Genomic DNA, 21688 nt, shown 5'->3' on the forward strand with positions numbered 1-21688 from the left:
TAGCAAAACTCCATCTCTATGAAAAATACAAAAATAAGCTAGGCGTGGTGGCATGCACCTGCAGTCCCAGTGACTTGGGAGGCTGAAGCAGGAGAACTGCTAGAACCCGGAACATAAGCTTTGCTAGGTGACCATATAAGAGAGGTACTGCTTTCCTTTGTTTTCAGTTTCACTTGATTAAATAAGTGTCTTGGAATCTTGAGATATTTTTATTTGCTACATTAAAAGAGGGCAATCATCCAGTATCATATTCTAGTTTTCATTCCCTTCACCTGTCCCCATCCCATTGATGGGATAAGGAAAGTCACATTTAAGTTCAAGATGAAAGCAACAGAGGGCCCTGGCATAATAGTGACGGCAAGTAGAGACCAGGTAGCAACAAGAGATGAGTGCTGAAAGGAGTAGAATTCAGGGGAGAGGGTGTCCTCTGATGTGCTACTCTGGCTTTGGTACAGGACTTCAGCAGCTGTAGACCTCTTTATTCTTACCTTACGTCAATCACTTACTCTTTGCAAAAACTACAAAAGGTTGGTACAATTAGTACCCTCATTTTCCAGATGAGAAAATGGTGGTACATAGAGATTAAGTAACTTGTCCAAAGCTGTAGACTAGGGAAGCAACAGCCAGGCTGAACTCCAGCTGTGGATTCCAAGTCTGAACTTAACCATTGTGCTAGACTCCCACCTTATGTGTGCAGGAACTGCCCAGATGACCTGTGACCCTCTAAATGTTCACCACAAGTTACATGCATCAATGTCTGCCAAAATTGGGTGCCGAGGTTCTGTGGTCTCTAATTTTTCCAATATGCTTATTCACTGGTATGTGGGGGGCGAAATGCCATTCATGTGACAATAATATACACATCAGTACCAAAGATTAAATACTTACTTTTTCAGTCCTTTGAAATTTAGGTGGACATGTTGTACTTTCAGAATGTTACATTATACGACATCATAATACCTAAATTTTGCATCTGTGGAATATTTTTTAGTTTCCTGTAACGTACACAGAAGCTTTTGAGAATCAGAAGAAAACTATGAATCACGTTCCCATAAAAATGCACTTTAGCAGACACAGAGGCAATGGGTTCCAGGATTCCTGAGGCTTGCTCATGGTCCCCCTGCATCTGAATTCTAGATTAAGAACTTTTGTCTAAAAAAATTGGTAGAAGTGAAGAGAAAGGAAGAGAAAGAAGACTAACCAGGAAAAGAAAAATAAGATCCTTATTAGGGATGGAACAAACAAATCCAACATCACATATTCTTAGAGATATGATGGTAAAAAATCTTTTGACTTTAGAGGCCCTGCTCAAAAGGTACTTTGTAAATCATGATCGTCTTCTTCCTCCTCCTTCTGTGGATTTGTCAGTATGAATTAATTACTATTACAGATCAAAGATGATGGGCTTTGGAACTAAAGAGACCTGGGTTAAATTCAGTTTATCTTTACTAGCTGTGTGTCTTAATCCCCTCCCTAACATGTGATTCCTTTATTTTAAATTCTGCTTAATAATCTTTAGACCTTGTAGAGTAGCTGCCTGTGTTTGATTTCCTGCTGCTTTGCACTAGCATAGCCATTTCAGGGGTAAGATGTTGAAATACTTTGAAAATAGTTGCTAAAAGCCGTTTCCCTCCACCCACTCCTCCCCTCTCCCACCACCAGTGCCTTCTTGCTACCCAGGCCCTGGCCCACTTCACCTAGAAGCCTTCAGACCTGCTCATGACCCAGCAACTTAAGGGGCACCATCTGGCTCCACAGATCCTGCTCCTGGCTATGGCTCAGGTCCATTCTGTCTGGTTGGTGCCTGGCCATACAGATTGTTAAATGTTCTGAATATCACCCCGGAGGGGCCGTGGTATGCAGTAAGTGTTAGTGTTTCTCCCTTCCTCATCCTTTAGTGCTTTGCCTTTCTCTGTTCTGCATATGTATCATGATTTGACCAAGTGATCACTGAGAATATGGCTTCTTCCTTCTCTAAGTTCCAACAAAATAAGGAATGGACGGGTATTTGTAGTTTCCAACTTACAGCAGTTGCTCAATAAATGTTTGCTGAATTGAACTTCAGCCAAAATACTCCATTCACCATAAAGCATGCCAGTGTGACTGATGCAGTGGGTAAATATGTTCTGAAAGATGGAGTCTGCTGGGTTTATTGGTAGCTGCTGAGAAACAACAAAACAGGCAAATAGAGTAATGTATTCAAGTCACCAATTTAATCAGACAATGGCTGAATGCACAGTAAGCAAGAAGTTGTTGAGAGAGACAGAAATTATCATGCATGTTAGTAATATTTTTGAGGTTCACTTATGGCAAATCTTTAACTCCAGACTGTCCAGTATGCTTCCACAGCTCAAAGTCCAATTTTAACTGGAGATTTAAAGACGTTTTCTATATTAGTTGCATGAATAACATTGTAAAGGAAAGTTGATAAATATTTCTATAACAATCTAGAAAATCAATGTGTAAGATATGCCAGTGATCCTGATAATTGAACACTACTTATAAACAAGTTTATTTTGTGACTTTCATTGTATCATATATGTGGGAAAGTGCAAATTCATTCTCCTGGTTTTTCACTATATAGGCTCACAGTGGGCTAAGCAAAGAAAGTGAACATTCTTGTAGTTTAAAAAGCAAGAGAACCATATGCAATAGCTTAAAAAAAGAATCCATATATTTCTTAACTGTATATCAAATAAAATCGCAGATTGTTTGGATATTTTCCCTAGCAATTTCATGTTTGAAGTTGGTCTGGCTCGATTCTCTTTGATAGTATTTTAAAAAATGTATTCATCCTATAAAATCCTCAGGGTGCATGCATCTACAAGGAGGCAACCCAATTCCTGAAGAATATACAATATTTCAAGTAGAGGGACTAAAGAAAGCCATTAGCTCTGTATTCCTTATCACCTTAGGCTAAGTCAGACTCAGTCAAGTAAGCTGAGTTCCTCAAGTCTGGGCAGAGACAAAGGTCCAGAAATTTGTACTAAGTTCAGTTTCTCTCTCTCATTCAATTCAATTAAACACACAATTATTGACTGACAATGTGCAAGGAACCATGCTAAGCACCGTATAGGGATACAATGATGGGCCAGGCATTATTTCCCTCACAAGGAGCTTGTAGCCCAGTAAGAAAGATAAAAGCAGCACATAAATGAATGTAACCCAAGGAAAGGCATGCTAAATGCCATCGAGCATCCCCAAGAGTGGCTGAAACACAGAGAAGAGAGAAATTACTTCTGTTTGATGGAAATTGGGAAAGTCTCATTTTAGACAGGGTAGTTAAACCAGGACACGAAAAAGATGTAGGTTTCAGATACACGGAAATGAGGAAAATCGATATGTCAGGAAGAAGAAACATAGTCAAAGACATTAAGGAATAAAATCACAAACATACGGATGTAGGAATATATCAGATTTCCTTGGGTTCCTTTCCTTCTGTGGAAGAGGGGGCTGGAAATTCTATGTTATGAACCGCAGTGGTGCGTTTTAGGGCTAGGTATTTTATCTATTTTACAGAAAGGGTAAACCAAGCCTCAGAAAGTTTTTGAAGGCTCTAGGAGAATGTGTCTAGTGAGTTATAGAGTTCATATTATTTCCACTACACCACAGTGTCCATTTTGCCTGTTTTTCCCAACGGCAGGTGAAGGAAGCCAGCACCGCCTCCACTGGCCATTTCCTTCCAAGTGCCCAACGGTGGGTAGCTCCACATCCAAGTGAGGGGATCCCACCCTACCTGTGCAGTTCTCAGAAATCTCTACCTCAGTTTAAGCCACTGATAGAAGAATACTTTTAAAAGTATTCTTAAAAGATCTCATGGGCCCAAGTCTATCTATGCCACCTGTATCTCAGGCTGCTTGGGGGAGACAAGAAGCACCACAACAGATTTATTTGTTAATCTTATGAACCTTTTCCAAAGAACTTGGTAAGCAAATAAAGCATGTTTTATGAAATAGATACTATCTTAAATATTCTCAGTCTGACTCAAGAAATTATAAGCCCTCAAAAATCAAGCTGTGAGTATGCTGTGTTATGGAATTTGAATTTTAGTAGAATGTAGTAAGATGAGTTGCGTAAGTTTTCTCAGTAGAATAGAACTAACGGAAATATGTCACATATTCTCTCCATCACCAGACACTGTGATCAATAATACCTTCTTTGAGAGAGAACGTACACATGCTGGTCACTATGATTAACTATCAGCATTTAGACCCTTAGCTGATCTTAATGGTCACAAATGAGGAATATAGAAGAAACCAGTGTTTGAAACACATAGAGCATAGGACTGGCAAACCCCTATAATCTTGAGGGTTCAACTCTTCCCTCAAACTACTACCTCTTGTTTATTCAACAAATCTCTATTGTCAATGTAGAAAGGTAATACACAGCAGAGGTTAGGAGTCTGGCTCTGCCACCACACTGACCGGCTTCAAATTAGCAGCATAACCTTGGGCAAACTACTTAACTTCTCTCTCCCTAAATTGTTTCATCTCCAAAATGAGCATAGTAAAAATACCCAATTCATAGCACTGCTGTAAGGACTAAAAGGGTTAATATGAGTAAAACATTTAAGACAATATGTACATAGTACTAATGTACACAGTAATTATTATTGCCTGCTATGACCCAAATGACGTGCTAGCTCCTCCCAGTAGAACATTTGTTTCCTATCATGATGCATATACTTTTTGGTTTTAGGGGATTCCAGCCTGCCTAGTCAACAGGTGGTATAGCAACCCTGGAATGTTAAACGCCAAGAAAAGAAAGTTAGAATTTCATTCCCTATATCCATTTATCTCCTTAAATTTACATTCCATAGTTGAAGGGATTACCCTTCAAGCAGGATCGATACTTGGTTTATTTCACATGCTGGAATCATCTGTAAAGCTCAGGAAAGCCTGAGGCTGGAGGAGAGGCATCAGCAAAATTTAAACTATTTCCCAAATCTTAAGCTTTGAGAGATATTGTATTCTACTGTAGGCACTGCTTTTCTCCTGATGTCATTTAGCTTTCCCTCCAGCATTCTCAATTCCTCTTTATTTCCAAATCAGAGAATACTCAACGATTGTTGTTCTTTTAACGTGGATATGAGCACTTCCGCAAAAATAGCTGCTGAAAGACTTTAAAAGATTTTATTCACTTTAAAACACCATGACTAATTGGGGAAAAGAGCAAACAAGCACATTAGGATTATATCTGTAGGCCTATAACTGTTTACCAGCACACTGGCAACATGTTAAGTAGAATTTTACAATACTGGGTAATGAGGAAAAAAAAATCATTTGCTTGGTGGAAATCTCTATGGACCTCATTTTGAGGAGGAGGGAGAGAAGCATTTATTCATTTTTTTCTAAACTAAATAATATCATCCATCACTTCTAAATATGTTTTTTTAATTAAGGAAAAAAATACTAGAATGAAGAAGGGACCACACAGGCTGCCCAGATCCATTTCCTACCGTAATGTACACCGTATTTTGAGAGTCTTCTCAGTGGAGGTTGTGGCATCTGGAAATACTTGTAAGAAAAATTTTAATACTATGAAGCAAAGGGGTTTTGAAGAGAATGTTGAAATTTAATGGAAGAAAAGTATTCTGCCTTTTGGGAAAGGTGATTCTTCTTAATGAAAAATCAAATGACTTGAAACAAATTCTTATTTCACTACATCTCTAGGCAAAGTCCTATAGTAGAAGCTATGGGAGTGAAATGGGTTGGCTGTGTCCCCACCCAAATCTCATCCCAAATTGTAATCCCTATAATCCCCACATGTCGAGGGAGGGACCTCTTAGGAGGTGATTGGATCATGGGGGCAGTTTCCCCCATGCTATTCTCATGATAGTGAGTGAGTTCTCATAAGATCTGATGATTTTATACATGGCAGTTTCCCCTGGGTTTTTCTTTCTCACCTGCTGCCGTGTAAGATTTGCCTGCTTCCCCATGATTGTAAGTTTCCTGAGGCCTCTCCAGCCACATGGAACAGTGAGTCAATTAAACCTCTTTCCTTTATAAATTACCCAGTCTTGAGTATTTCTTTATAGCAGTGTGAAAATGGACTAAAACAGGGAGCAAACAAGGAAATATAGGAGATAGTGCTTTGCCTTCATGGAGATTCTAATGCTGTGGGAGAGAAAAAAAAATGTGTTTGAAAGTTAGAAGTCGGCAGGTCATATTAGTCTGCTAATGACTAGCGCCGACAAGTCAATAGGTAGAGGCTCTGCACAGCAGGTACTAGAAAGCATCTCCCTGCTGATCTCAGTGGCCATGTCCCCACACTCCGGGTGCTTTTCCCCCTGTGTGACCAAAGCTGATTTCAATAACAAGAAGTCTGGTCTGGCCTTTTAGAATTCAATAAGAAGTTTCCACTCCAGATACTCTTGGGCTTCCATTAGGGCCTGTGTATGCCTTGCATATGGTGGAGAGCCAGATGAGGGTAATGAAACAGACTACAGCTTGTTTGATCTGTAAAGTAAGAATGCCAGTTGCTGTACTTGAAAGATTCCAGAGGTAGAGAAGACTATCTTAAAAGAGTACAAGAGTAAAGAGTTTTAAATTGGTTGTTCTGGGATAAATTCTATTTGCTTCAACTAGATTTTGTCAGAAAAGTCATGGTTGTTCCAGGTGTGATGGCTTTGTTGCTCTTGGTAAGAGCTGAATTCTTGGATTTCTTGGTATTGATTTCTAGATCTCAGGCTCTCTGTTTCTACATACAATTTTCACTGAATTTCTAAATTTAAAAGAAAAAAAAGATCTCTTTCCTACAAGTATTAATATATAATCAGTATAATTACCCCATTATAACTTTCCAAATATCTCTTTTTATGTAAAATACCAAATGGTTGAAACCAGAGCTTTTATAAATGTTAGGTGCCCTGTAAGCTGAACAACTCACATGTTTGCAGAATATTCAGGCATTTTGTACTTGCCAACTTATCCCCTGGAAGTATCACCTAAAGTGAGAATGATCTGGTAAACAGAATCAGTGAACAATCTCACACCTCTGTATTAGCCAATCTTCCGCTTCCTAATCTGATGTAATAGAATAGAAGTTTTAGCCCAGTATTGCCTTATCTTTACTTTCTTTACATACTTAAATTTGGCAGTTTAGCATTTATGTCACTGTGGAAGGATATTGAACACAAGAAACTGTTGAGGCACACTAGACTAGGAAGAAACTATTTGCTATAAGCATTTGGCAGATGCACTGTAAACCCCACCTAAGAGAATCAACTGCCTGAAATATCAACACAATTCAGTGGATACCTCCAGTAAAGACTACAGCTTGAGGGCACATGGAACTCCTGCTGCTTACACTAAACTCATAGCAATGAAATTTAAAACAAAATTTAGGGGGCATATCTATACTCAAAAACAAGATTTATACCTCTGTGGACCAAACTTTGAACTGAAATATACACAATTGCGGGGAGACCAGAGGTGTCCAGTCCCACTGTGTCAGGACTGGACAGAGTCTGTAACGACCTGACGTTCACATCGTCAGAGAACAGAGACTAAAAGCTTTTCACATGCAAAAGTCAATGGACTTAAGATCACTGCAGGAACCAGTGGCTGAGGCAGGACATCCTTGCTACAGAGGTTGAAAATGCTGTGGTCAGCACTCAGCACTGTAACCACTGATTGATTGGGGTAGAGGGAAAGAACAAAGCTACCAGGCATCGAACACAGGTGATAGACTGAAACTTTTCCAGCATAGGAATAGAATCCCTAGCAGTGACAAGAAAACCTGCTTCTCAATGGTTGACCCCTAGAAACCAGGAGACAACTACAACAAATTTGTACAAGAAGAAGTGGTCTTAAAGAAAAAAAATCACAAAACGACTAAAAAAAAAAAAAAAAAGTCAAACCAAACCAAAACTATTCAAGATGAACTTGCAAATAAAAGGTAAAATAAAGTATCTAAGTGAATACAATCTGTGCCAAAAATATGATAAGGAAAACAAATATAGGTCAAGTCCTACAGTAGAGGCTTATAGAAAGGATTTTGGGAAAGGTAAAAAAGGAAGGACAATTTTGTGAAAACGAAACACCATATGCAAAATCGTGGAAGTTGAATGTGGAATGTTTCTTGGTCCCTGGTTAAGTATCAGAGCACTAAGAAAAGAGGAGTTAGGAGTAGTGGGAGAGCAAAATGTGCTTTATAAATTGACATGGGACCAAGCTATGCTGGTATGTAAATACCAGGAAGAGAAGTTGAACTTGATTTCTAAGTAACGGCAGCAGGACAAAGATGTGATAAGCAAGGTGGTAGCATTTACTGGAAGGAGGAGAGGAGGACTGTGGGGTCCTCAGACATTTGGGGAGGTGATGAGAGTGGTTAAGATATGACATGAGGATGTCTGTGTCATTATGTACAATGAAGATGGAAAGAGATGTTTTGAAGGTAGAATTCATAAGCAACAGATTGTGTTAGCCACTGGGGATAAACAAGAGGGAAAATTTAAACAGTTTAAGTCTGGGAGGCTGGTGCCACTAAAGCAATGGTGAAAATTAGAAAAGGCATTCCCCTAGGAATAAAGAAAAAAAACCTAACTTAGTCATGCTGGTTTTTACATTCTTATTTTATTTTCATTACCTCTTTAACATATTGTAAGCAGGAACATGAAGAAGACATGAGATGCCTAAATACTCATCAAGATTTCACAAATGTATATCTTTTGTTAAAATTGTATCAGATATTTTTAAAGAAACAAAATGATGCAGATACTACTCTGGATCAACTTCTCCAACTCATATCCCTCCCCGTTCCCCCAAGAGGCAACCACTATCCCCAAATGGGGGCTGTTATCCTCCTGCTGTGTACTTTTATGCTTTTCTCACATTTGGATGTTCTTATATAGTATTGCTTTGTGTGCTTTAACAATTCATATAAAATCATGCTGCACATCTTTCTGTTTTGTTTTAAAGACTTTTTGATGGTAGCTTTAGGTTCTCAGCAAAATTGAGAGGAGGGTACCAAGATTTCCCACATGCCTCCTGCCCTCCCACATGCACAGCCTCCCCCACTATCAACATCCCACACCAGTGTGGTACATTTGTCACAGCTGAATCTACACTGATGCCTCATTATCACCCAAAGTCCACAGTTTACATTAGGGCTCACTCTTAACTACCTTTCATTCTAGGAGTTTGGATAAATATATAATGACATGTATCCACGTTGCACTAACATTTTTTGCAGGTTTTTTGTACTTTTATGCTTTGAACATGTATACATGTTAATACAAGGAGAGCTAGTGTATTGATATATCATATTTGAGGGAAATTAGATACACTGAAGGTCAGGTGAAGAACTGGAACTGTAAGTATTGATTTGATACCTATAAACATACAGGGAATAATTGAACTCTGAGTATAGGCATCCAATAGACTCAGGTTTTTGAGAGCAATGAACCTGTCTCATTTATCTGTGAAAGCTGCATTGTGCCAGTCATGGTGTGATACTCAATAAATGATTGTCAAATGAATAAATGAACAACTTTTTCTCCTTCTGTAGAATATGCAACACAGCTTGGAAACTGGCAGCCACAGGCAAAATTTGAACTATAAGTGAATTTTGTTTGGCAACAGTGTATTTTTTTAAATAGAATAAACCTTTTAAGATTGGGAGATTTCCCATTAAAAAAAAAAATCAGATCCTGTGCTTTATTGCAAAATCTAAATATCTGACAATACCTGGCTTGTACTTCAGCCTGGCAATAATCAAGGTGAGTAGCTGCAGCCCTCCTTAAACAGACTGTAAGTTTCCAGCATGACACTACAACTTCCCAGTGCCTCTCTGACACCAAGACCAATGGTCTCTTACCACGGATTATTGCTTGCACTGTTGTTTTTCTTAAGGTAGGGCATATTTCACTGTATCCTAGCTTCTAAGAAAGAGGGAAAAAATTAAAATGGACTGAAAGGTCCCAGTGCTTCATGCAAAACTGGAAAGAACGTATTTCTTTGCAAAAGTAAAGTCTGGATTCTTTGGTGTTTAATATGCAAACAATGTATCTAGGTCATGGGGAATGGCACTTATTTATTAATTAAATAAATATTAAATGCCTGGCTCTTGTAGGTATTTCTGTTTGCAAGCCAACCTCCTCTTCTCAGATACTTTTAAGGAATGCAGTATTTACATGAACTTTAAAGAAAATGAATTTTCTCTTTGGCTTTTTAGTATTTAGTCTCACTTGGTTTTTATCCCAATAGAAAATTCTCTCTAATAACCTGGAAACCTTGCTAATCTCAATTTTCTCTACTACATTGATCCAGTAGAACCAGCCATGATTCTGGTGTAACTTACTATCAGCAAATATTTCTAAAAATTGAAATCAGTTTGATTTTGATGTAAATAAGAAAAAAAATGGGGGCAATTCATTTTAACTGTAACTCTAGGATTGCCAGTTACAGGGAATTAATCAAAAGGTTAGATTTGCCTCACCAAACTGTCATCTTTAAATGATATAAGACAGCTCTCTAAATGACAATTTCTCAATCAAGGATAATCATCAGCAAGGGTCCTGAAAGGAAGATGATGATGAGAAGTAGCTGTTAGCCTGTACTGAAGGAGGACCCCCGCACCTCCCCGTCCCACTCCACTCGCTGCCGCGCCACCGCCCAAGTGAGGTTGAACCACTTCTGACTTTGGGATGGGAAGGCAGTGGCTTTAGCACCCAGTCCTCATAACTGGACAGAATAGAGTGTCAAAAAAGGTGGCGAGGACTTTATGGTGGCTGGCTTTATGTCTCAAGTAGGGTGTCCTTCTATCCGAAAATGAGCCTCTATTCAAACTTTAGTCCAATCATCAGCTTAGATGAAATAGATCTTTCAGGTCTGTCACATTAACAGAAGTTTATTTTTATTGAAAACATGGTCTTCTGTTAGAAAGTAATGTTATTAGACTTCAAAGTAGGGGACATCTGGACCCTAGTTGGAGAAGCAGATTCTAAAAACCACATCATCCCTTATCCCATGTTTGTATGAATTCAGACACTTAATTCCCAGCCTCGATGGGTTTCCTTTCCACTGCATTTTAAAGCTATTCCCCCACATCTAGCATGAACCCAATGGCCATGAAAATGTATGACTCTTCCTAGATGGATAAGAGAGAAACAACAGACAAAGCACGATGGCCGTAATGTCTCCAAGGAGACAGGAGGGATTCTATTTTAGGGGATTTTAAAGTTTGCTCTTAAATGTCTGAAAAAGTCATGGTTTAAGAATTTAACTTAAATTTGGGTTCTTACAGAAACATAAAAGATATTTTAAACTTTATTAGTCAGTAGTTTACAGCTTTCTCATACCCTAAGAAGGTAAGTTCTTCCTGATAAACCCTTAAAGGGAAATTCTCTACGTTGAAACTGTACTTATTAGTGAAAGTAATGGCACGAAATCATTTCAAAAGTTAATAAACACAAACATATAAGAATATTTATACAACTGACTTGTTAATGCAAAAAAACCTCTGAAAAATAAAGACAAAAGAAATCAATAAGAATGATACAAATAATACACAAGATTCTTGCCACTATTAATTAGCAAATTACTTTGAGAACTTAATGCAACCTACGCTAACCATAGGTCTGGGATGAGGACTCTCTTTGCAGCTAGAAAAAATCCTTGTAAATGTGAAGAAATGCCTAGTAAGTAAAGTATGGTAGTAATTAAAATTGTAGTCTTGTATTCTTTTAATCCATTCCTTTTGGGAGCATCCTTTTGGGGGCATGACTGCATGTGGATATGATAAGCAACCAACTTAAAATCCTTCATCTAGCTGAGGCAGGAGAATGGTGTGAACGTGGGAGGCGGAGCTTGTAGTGAGCCAAGATCACTACACTGCACTTCAGCCTGGGTGACAGAGCGAGACTCCATCTTAAAAAAGAAAAAAAGAAAAAAAAAAAGAAAAAAAGAAAAATCCTTCGGCTAAAAAGCAGCTCCTGGCCAGGCATGGTGCCTCATGCCTGTAATCCCAGCATTTTGGGAGGCCAAGGCAGGAGGACTGTTTCAGCCCAGGAGTTTGAGACCTGGGCAACACAGGGAGATCCTGTCTCTAAAAATAAGATAAAATAAAATAAAATAAAGTAGCCAGGTGTGGTGGCATGCACCTGCGGTCCCAACTACCTGGGAGGCTGAGTGGGGAGGATTGCTTGAGCCTGGGAAGTCGAGGCTTCAGTGAGCCGTGATCATGCCACTGCACTCCAGTGTCAGCAACACAGTGAGATCTTGTCTCAAAAACAGCAACAACAACAAAAAGAAAAACATAAAAGGATAAAAATAAAAAGCAGCTCCTGAACTCCTTGCCTTGTTTACCCTGCTCTAGCAATACTGTCCCCCGTGATGATCCTTACATGCCAAGCTCATTCCTGCTGCATGGCTTTTGTACTTGCTCTTCTCTCTGTGTAGAATACTCTACCCCAGATAGTCATGTGGCTTTCACGTCTTGGCTCAAGTATCATCTAATCAGAGGCTGTTCCTGACTACTTCATTTCAAATAGCACTTTCCCCCTCACTCTGTAACCCCAGACCCCATGTTAACTTTCTGCGTAACACTGAGTGTGCATTTATTTGAATATTTATTGTTTTACTCTGCCATCAGAAGTGAAGCTCCAGGGATGCAGGGACAAGGCCCATTTTATTTGCTGCTGTGTAAACCCCCACCACCCAGAGTTTTATTTCATACATAGGTGCTCAATAAATATTTGTGAATGCATAAATGAAGCTCTCGTTATGCATTCCTTTTTGCAAACAACTTTGCTCTATTTGTTCCATAATAAAATACTTAAAAGTTACATTTCCACATGCATTAATACAGTGTCACATAATCCTTCACGATGTGAATATTAATGTGTTTCCATTTTATAAGCTCCTAAAAAACAACATATGCACCAGTCTCTGTATTGATTCCAATTTAATATAACCTCTATATGTACACAATCTAACAGAACAATTCTTTTACATTTAAAATTGCTGTTCATTCTGACAGTGCATTTTGTATGTTTTCTAAACATGGACATTTTGAAGATATATTTCTTGAAGGGCCCAGTTTTGTACCATATACTCACTGATGACTCAATAACTACTAACTCTCGGTGAGTTGCTGCCATGCAATTCTCTTGTAAACTCTCTTTAGTGGAAAAGAAAAAGGAGTTCTACCTTGCTTTTAGACCACAAAAATGGTCTTATATAGTATAAACTCCCAAAACGCATAGAGTTAACACGCAGGTTCAACACACAAAATAAACAAAGGGTTGTTTTTCTATTAAAATGATTCTATTTGCTGTACCAAGACAGCATCAAAATAAATCAATGATCATGCTTCTTTAGAGAGAAAAACTAAAGTATCTATTGTTTTCTATGATTCTCATGTTGATGCCTAAACACATAAAATGTGACGGCCTCAGCCCAACTATTCTCTGGTGAACTGTTAGCTGTCTCTGAAGTAATAATCAATATTGTGTTCACGTCAGAATTTTTGACTATCTTCAAACCTTAATTTGGCTATTAAAATGGTCTATAAAATTCATACCCTAAAAGAATAGGTAAATATTAAATATCAAAATCAATATCATATCTCTTATTGTAATAATGCATCTACATGTTCAAATGAATGACTGTATCTTTGTACTAGAATACCTATCAGATTTTTCTTATGTTATGGGTAAACATCCAATGCTGTTTGAGGCACTGAGGAAAAATGATTAATGAATTATTCTCTAATTGATATTTAAATCAAGAACTTATCCATCAGCTAATGACAAAGTATCAATTAGTTATTATTAATCAAGGTCTGTTAAACAAGATTTGTATTGTATAATTACAACATTTTAAACGTTTATATTTCATGAAACCATAAGACTACCTAATAATTGTACAAAATTTTACAAAGCAAATTTCACATACACATTTCTCATAAACCATTTTCAGCCCACTGTTTCATATGGCAGCACATAACATATTTCTGCTGTATGAAGTGATGTTTGAAAAGGCTAAGTTATTAGTTTGTCAATTTGCTTTTATTTAGATATTTATATTTATATTATTGATTGCCTGCTATGTGCTAGGTATTGAGGATACTGAGAGGAATAGGACATGGGCTATGCCCATTAGAGTAGTGGCTGTTTATGCAGAGCATCCAAGAAATTTGTGTGCATATGTTTATATGTGTGTATATATTTCTGTATATATGTATACATATGTATTACATGTATACAAATATATATTATACAAATATATCATCTTATCTCTCTAGGATATAGTTATACTCTGAACACATAAATATTGAAGTTGGAATGAATGTTATCATTTTAGGAAAATAAAAGCATAATATACAGATAAATAATGGCTTTCCTGGAAATGACAGAAACATGCTTAAGTTTCCAGCTGTGATGCACCTAGAAATTGAGAAGTACTTGAAAAAAATGGCTCCTGTACAGTAATCTGAAAGTAGAACTGTCCTTCAGATTAGGAAGCAACTTCCATTGCCAGTTTGAGAAATTCCAGGAAGAGCTTCCTATGCTGAATATCGACTGGCCGAAGAGTGTACAGTTCTTCCTTGGGAGGTTTAAGCCATCTGAAGTTTCCAGTGAAAAAGGCCAAGTCTTTGGAGGACCGAAACAATCAAAATCCCTAGGAGTTAATTTTTCAAGAAAGGGACTACTTCCATCAAACAACAGAAAGCTGGTTCTGAAAGCAAGATTGTATGAAAATGAAAGCTTGGTTAGAGTTTGCCAAAAAAAAAAAAAAAAAAAATTGGGGGTGGGGGGAGATAGGGAAAAAAAAAACACACACACCATACTTACTACTATTTTCAATTTGACGTGGGGGAAGTCCTGTCTAGAGAATTTAGCATAATCTTTTTCAAAACCTCAGAGGGCTTCCATATGAATATTAAACACCATATAACACATATTTTACCCTTGGTATTGTCTAAAATTTCCCTGGAGTTATAGGAAAGATCAGATAAATTATACATTTTTCTTTTCCTCAAGCAAATATTTTTCTGAGTTTTTGTCTAGTTTTACATTTAGCATTACTGTAGTATCATCTCAAGCCTGTACAATGGCCAGTATTCTATCTTTATAGTTATCAACCCATTCTTCTTTCCATCTCTATCCTTAAGACATTTTAAGCCAAATGATTAACTCATCCAGAAAAGTCTTTGGCACTTAATATAATCATTTCAAGATTTCACTGTATACCATTTGGAATGGTAAAGTTTTGGCCAGAAATGATTTATATAGAACAAAGGTCTTTTCCTTCTCACACGTAACACTGTAGCCATTCCCACCCTGGGATCAGTGAGAGAATGGAGCCCTATTATTCTAAAGTATCCATACTCCTGTGCCTGTAGAATGATATTAACTGTGTACCAACCTTGGAAGAATTAAGAAAACAATCAATCAAAGCATTTTCAGTGTTCTGCGGTTCAGATGAGGAACCCAGATTGAGAAAGACTGATATTTACTCCATTCAAAATGCCCTGCTAGAGAGGTTTTCCCTCTAACTGTGGCTAATATCTACGAATCCTGACTGCCCCCTTGTTATTTTCCCAGTTCATTGCCTGCTGTAGTTAAAAATTCTGCTTCTTTCCTCTCCTTCCTCTCAAGTTTCTCTCTCCACTTCCCCATTCTACAGCCCTGGCCGTCAAAAGTCTATACAAGTCAAACACAGTATGGTGGAAATCACGCCTAAACTGTTTAACTTCACATCTTTTCATAGTATCATATTCCCTTGAGGGCAAAAAAGGGGACTTTATTTATTTTATTTTTTATTTTTTATTATTTATTATTATACTTTAAGTTCTAGGGTACATGTGCATAACGTGCAGGTTTGTTACATATGTATACTTGTGCCATGTTGCTGTGCTGCACCCATCAACTTGTCAGCACCCATCAATTTCTGCTAACAGCTGATGAGTCAAGATTCTTGTTCATATTATACAATTTCTCCAAAGGGAAGCATAGAAGCACACCTTCCTTTGGATGACTGGGTGACTTATTTCATGATGCATTTTCCATATTTTGTGGTACACAAGCCCGTCCCTTCCTAGGATTCGATAAGAACCACTTTAAAAAATTTCTATTGCTTACCTAAATGTTGAAAAAGATCTCATGAAAATAACCTCTTCCTACCAGAATACTTGATATTCTATCCTGTTTCTCTTCATGAAAACAAAGCAATGGTAAGCCTGAACCACTCAATCTAATCTCTTGCATTAAGGAGCTAGTTTTCCACTGTTGATTACTGCTCTACCGTTCCTTATCTCACTGAGATGACGTTAGACATTTTGTCGTGTTCATTGATCTTTTCTGCCTTTGATTCCATAAACAGGAACCATCTATGAGTCAAGCTGTACAATCTTGGATTAAAGCCCAGGCTACCAATGCTTTTTCAAAGGGTGTGCCATAATACTACTGTCAGAATCAGTTTGGATAAGAATGCTTGTTTGACAGATCAAATTCTAATTCTAAATGGTATAGCATCCCCTTTCTCATTAACCTTTATCACAGCAACTTGATAATGTTCTGAGATCAGTTGGAATTATGCCCACAAGCTCTACCAAATTGAAAGATGACTATCATCCTTTATGCCATTGTTTTGTTTTGAAGTTGTATTGATTATTGTCATAAAGAGCTTAGCATAGATACAATAATGATAAAATGCTTATATTTTGTGAACATTCTCTAATGTATAAATGAAAAACTGAACCTCTTCCCAAAAGTTTACTTATTCATCTATAGGGGTGGAAGGTACATTGTGTAGAGAATTTAACTTGCCAGGCTTCAGGCTTCCCAGGAAGAAGCTGTATTCAAAAGTAGAATGTATGAAGGTCATCTGCCTCTTTCACCATCTGGGGGGCCAATCAGTAATAGCTGCCTTTTAAATGTTATGAGTTCAAATCATCTCTTTTTGCTTCACGACATAGAGCTTAATGGTTTGATAGAATTGACTTGAAATGATTTGATAGATTCAAAATGCAGACATCTCTGCACTTTGGAGGTATGTGTAGGGTGGGTGAAGGAGTCCGATTCAACTACAGACATGTGTGTAGTTTATTTCTTTGCAGAAGTGAGTGGGGAGACTCTGTTTAGGAAATAACTTGTTAGGCTCCTAAATTTTTGTAACAAAGTGAAAACTTTGCCTTCCACACATCTGAACTTTAAAGTATGTGTGTCTAATTTTGTAAACAATACCAGAGAATACTGGCACAGGAAACAATTCTCAAAATTCATTGAGACATTTTCCCTTTGCACCTGCCAAGTGTGCACTTGAAACAACTTGCATTTGAAAGCCACTGTCTAAGGATCTAAGAATGGCTGGTGCATCTATGCTCCAACCTGTGTTGAGATAAATGAATGCTTTCCAAAGTCTGGTTTCTGCAGTGTTAGCGCTACTTGAAGAAAGGTCCTATCACCAAATAAATTGGGAAAATACTGAGTTAAATAAAATTAATGGGATTTATTTTCTATCAAACTTCTAAGGGTCTTTAATATGCTAATATGGTTTTGAATCTACAAAAGGGAGATTACATATTTTTTTTTGCATTTCCAAGATAATTTAACTCGAACCCATTTCTGATGGAGTAACTATTAACATCTAGCAGAGTTAGTTTTATGAAGAACAAAGGTTGGGAAACGCTGAGCTAGAGCTCCAAAAATCAATATGCTCAGACTCTACTACCTGCATTTCCTGAAGAAATTACTTCCCTGCATTATGACATCATATTGTGTTCTTGGCTTTTGTAGTGAGTCAACAAAGAAAGAGTTTTAAAAATAACTTCATCTTTTTGCCATACCATAATTATAGTCTCTAACATACATTAGATAAACATTCATAGTATATGTTCCTTCTAGAATTTGTTGCCAGGTATGATTATCTCTCCAGGTTCACTAATGGGCAATGAGATTTACAAACACAGTAAGAGCTTCCCCTGCCTAACCCTCAAATGCTAGAGAACTAAAATGTGCCTTAATATAACAAGAAACATATTCTGGGTTGCTGAAAAATTTTCTTCCTAAATAATATTTTGTGTCTTTTATATTATAATTGGGTATCTTGATGTTTAGCTTCCTTATCATTAAGCTAGGTTAATAAATTTCACCTTAATAATTGTGGTGAGGAATGTAAGGTATGAACATTTAATTGACATTGTTACATAATATACCCAGTTTAGTATCTCAGTTATGATAAGCATGAAATAAATGGTATCTATTGTTATTAGTAATGTTAATATTACTTTTAATTGTTTTGTTTTTTTCTTTTTAATGTTAATGGTATAGGAGACTAAAAGATAAAAAGTAAAAGTTTTCTTCCTCCATTCTTTCTCTCCCTCATTCCCCTTCCTCAATAGGATTTTTTTTTTCTTTTTACTGCTTCAGTTTCCAAACTTCTGAAAACGCCAAAATAAATGTTGCAATTTCTTGGCTTACTAGGTTTTCTTTTCTTTTCTTTTCTTTTTCCTTTTTCTTTCTAGACAGGGTCTTGCTGTGTCACCCAGGCTACAGTAGGGCGATCACTGCTCACCAGTGTAGTCTCGACCTCCCTGGGTGAAGAGAACCTCCCACCTCAGTCTCCCAGGTAGCTGGCATGCACCATTACATCTGGCTAATTTTGTAATTTTGTGTAGAGACAAGGTCTTGCCATGTTGCCTGGGCTCGTCCTGAACTCCTGTTCTCAAGCAATCGCCCCATTGCAGCCTCCCAAAATGCTGAGATTATAAGTGTGAGCTAACACACCCAGCCAAAATAAACTTTTTATTACAATATAGCATACACAAAGAAAAGCACACAATTCAAAAACGAACAACGAGTTGAGTTTTCCGAAAGTGAACGTACCCATATAATCACAACTTAGAATAAGAAAAAGCACAGCTCTGGTATCCCCGTAAGTGTGCATGTCCTCCCTGAAGTTAACCACTATCCTGACTTCTACCCTCATAGAGAGATTTGGAATGGTTTTGAGCCCTGTCATAAATGACATCATATACATTTTTCCTGTTTAGCTTCTTTGACTCAACATTATGTTTGTGACAATCATCCATTTTATTGCATGGCAGAGTGGTGCATAGTATGCCAATAATTACCACATGTATTTGTCCATTCTACTGTTAAGCGATATTTGGGTTGTTTCCAGTTTTGTGCTATTACAAACAGTGCTGCTAGGACCATTCTTGTACAAGTCTTTTGAGTCATGTAGCACGTATTTCTGTTAGGTATAAAACTAGGAGTGGGACTGCTGGACCATATGATATGCATACGTTCTGTTGCAGATACTACCAGTTTTCCAAAAGTAGTAGTATCAAATTATACTTCTATGAGCAGTATATGAAAGCTCCAATTGTTTATATCTAGGCCAACTTTTCATACTGTCAGTCTTTTTAATTGTAGTCTTTTTTTCTTACCATGTCAACTTCACATGGTATTTTACAACATATTCTATGTACGTTAATGCAGTTAGCCCTATACTTCCCTGCACTTGTCTTTCCTCCACAAACATAAAGCTAGTCAGGTATGTAACTATCTTTATATTATAAAAATTTATGTTAATAACATTTATGTCCCTTTCCTAGTTATAACTGAGTTTTGTGCTTTCTCTGTACAGATATAATGTAAAATTTTAAATATAAATAACAATTATAAAATGATGATTATGTACATATTTTTCATTGGAGAATCAAATAATGTGATGAAATCCCTAAAGCAGGAGATGCATTCTATGTTCCTAAATCTGTGCTACTCAATGGAGAATCTTCCAAGTATAAAGGTCAAGTTCATTTGCCAAAAGTTTTTCAAAAACATGACACATTTTACATTGCTTCATATTTGGATTTTTACCTTCTTGTCCAACTTTTGTCCCCCTTAGGATTTCTATTTGCCTTTCTTTTTCTTGTTGACAAAAGAAAACATTATATCTTTACTTTATCATTAATTGTATACATTATTAAAATTCTATCATATTATGATTAATTAGTCATTATTAAGAAATCCACATTCTTCATCAGGCCTTCCGCCTTGACTCTGACGATTGGTTCTCATTTGCATTGACTGTACTCTACTATATAACTGCCATTCTGGGATATCATTCCACTGCACTCTTAAATTAGATCCACAGCTTCTAGACTTTAACGCTTTCCTCTTTCCTAGATTACTTCTATTTACATTTTTCCTTAAGTATAATCTCCAGTCATTTTTTTTCTGAAAGCATGTGTTAGATTTAAATTTTCTGAATCATTGCATACATAAAAATGTATTTATTTTATGCTCACCCTTGATAGACATTTTTAGGTTTGAAGCATTTATTCTCAAATATTGAAAGCTTTTTTAAAAATCTGGTATTGATAGAAATCTGACACAAAGTTGATTCTAATTCCTTTATAGGAAACCTATTTTTATTTCTCTTGAGAAGTTCTTAGGATCGTCTCTCTTTCCATGATGTCCTGGAAGAGGATTCGCTTATGTCTTTGTTTAGTAATTTTGCTTAGAGCTCAAAGGGCCCTTTCAATCTGAAAACATGTTTGAATTTGGAGAATTTACACCAATCATTTCCATTATAATTTCTTTCCCTTTTTCTCCTCTGTTCTCCAAATTATTTTTAGGTTGATGTTGTATCGATCCAATTGATCTTCTATGTACCTATGTTTTTCAACTATTTGCCTTAACTTTGTCAACTGTTTCTTTTAGTGAATATTAACTTTAGCAGTCACAGTTTTTTATATTCTGTGAATTCTGTATATTTCTCTTTTGCTCCCTTGTCATATAGCTGGTCATGTTTTGTGTGATACCTTCTTGAATGCAATATTTACTTGAATGCTTCTGAGGCCACTCATTAGAATTTTTAAAAATCTCTCTTTTGTTCTTGAATCACCTTTTCTTTCTTCAGGTCAGTTGTTAGTCCAAAAAATGTCAATGACCCCTAAAAGTTATCAGTTTACATTTATTAATAAAGAACTAGGTTGCCTAAGACAAGTAGCTGGTGTGAGTTATAGCACTATGTTTTCTTAACCACTTTTTCCCCAGGATAACAGGGCAGCATCACTGGCAGACTTCACCCAAGGCCTCGGGTGGGGGACAGACAGCAGGGCGAGCAGGCGGTACACTAGGCTACTCCTCAACTCCACACCAAAATGGGGAAGGCTTTCTTGGGGGGTCATCACTACAGATCCATGAATTTCTTAAGAGATTGGCTTTCTAATTTTAGATTAGGGAACGATAGGGAAGGTGATGAAGGTGAAGGAGGTGTTCAATTTTCTCAGCTGTTCCATCCTTCAAAAAATCATCTTGTTCTCTGTCTCCTTCCTCTGCCTGCTTTGCAAAAACAACCCAAGTTTGAAGCCCGTCTGTGGTTCCATGGCCAGGAAGTGTGGCTCCTCCCTCTACTTTTCTTGTATTTGCTCTGGATTGTAACGTCTGCTTGGTTTATCCACTTTCCATCTTCCAGACATTTCTGAAAATCTCATGTTTCTTGATACCCTTTTCTCCTATTTTTAGAACTACACTTTTTACTTATGCTGATATTTGGGATGTAGCTGAGGCAAAAGTTTGTTGTCAGTGTGCCTTGAGTCACTAATCCTGATACAGATTTTAACATTTGGAAGGCATACATTTAAAATAAACAAATAAATATCATCTATATAAAATATCACAAGGAATTAATCAGTCTTGGAAACTATCTTTAGTCTGATACTTTCTAAG

The 21688-nt window shown here is 37.1% G+C and overlaps 1 protein-coding gene across 11 annotated transcripts in view; it reads right to left on the bottom strand.

Moving 5' to 3' along the window:
- Positions 1-21688, bottom strand: part of GRIP1 (glutamate receptor interacting protein 1) — a 720325-nt gene that overhangs the window by 284652 nt on the left and 413985 nt on the right. For 6 of the 11 annotated variants that reach the window (XM_031651082.1, XM_031651081.1, XM_031651083.1 and 3 more), the window contains exon 1: positions 889-11847. The exons of the other annotated variants lie outside the window; for them this stretch is intronic. The gene's annotated coding sequence lies outside the window, so the exon portion shown is untranslated. Of the gene's footprint in view, positions 1-888; positions 11848-21688 lie in introns of those variants that run through there. 11 annotated transcript variants of the gene reach the window in all.

Source organism: Papio anubis, chromosome 9 (genome assembly GCF_008728515.1).
Source record: "Papio anubis isolate 15944 chromosome 9, Panubis1.0, whole genome shotgun sequence".
Lineage (NCBI taxonomy): Eukaryota > Metazoa > Chordata > Mammalia > Primates > Cercopithecidae > Papio > Papio anubis.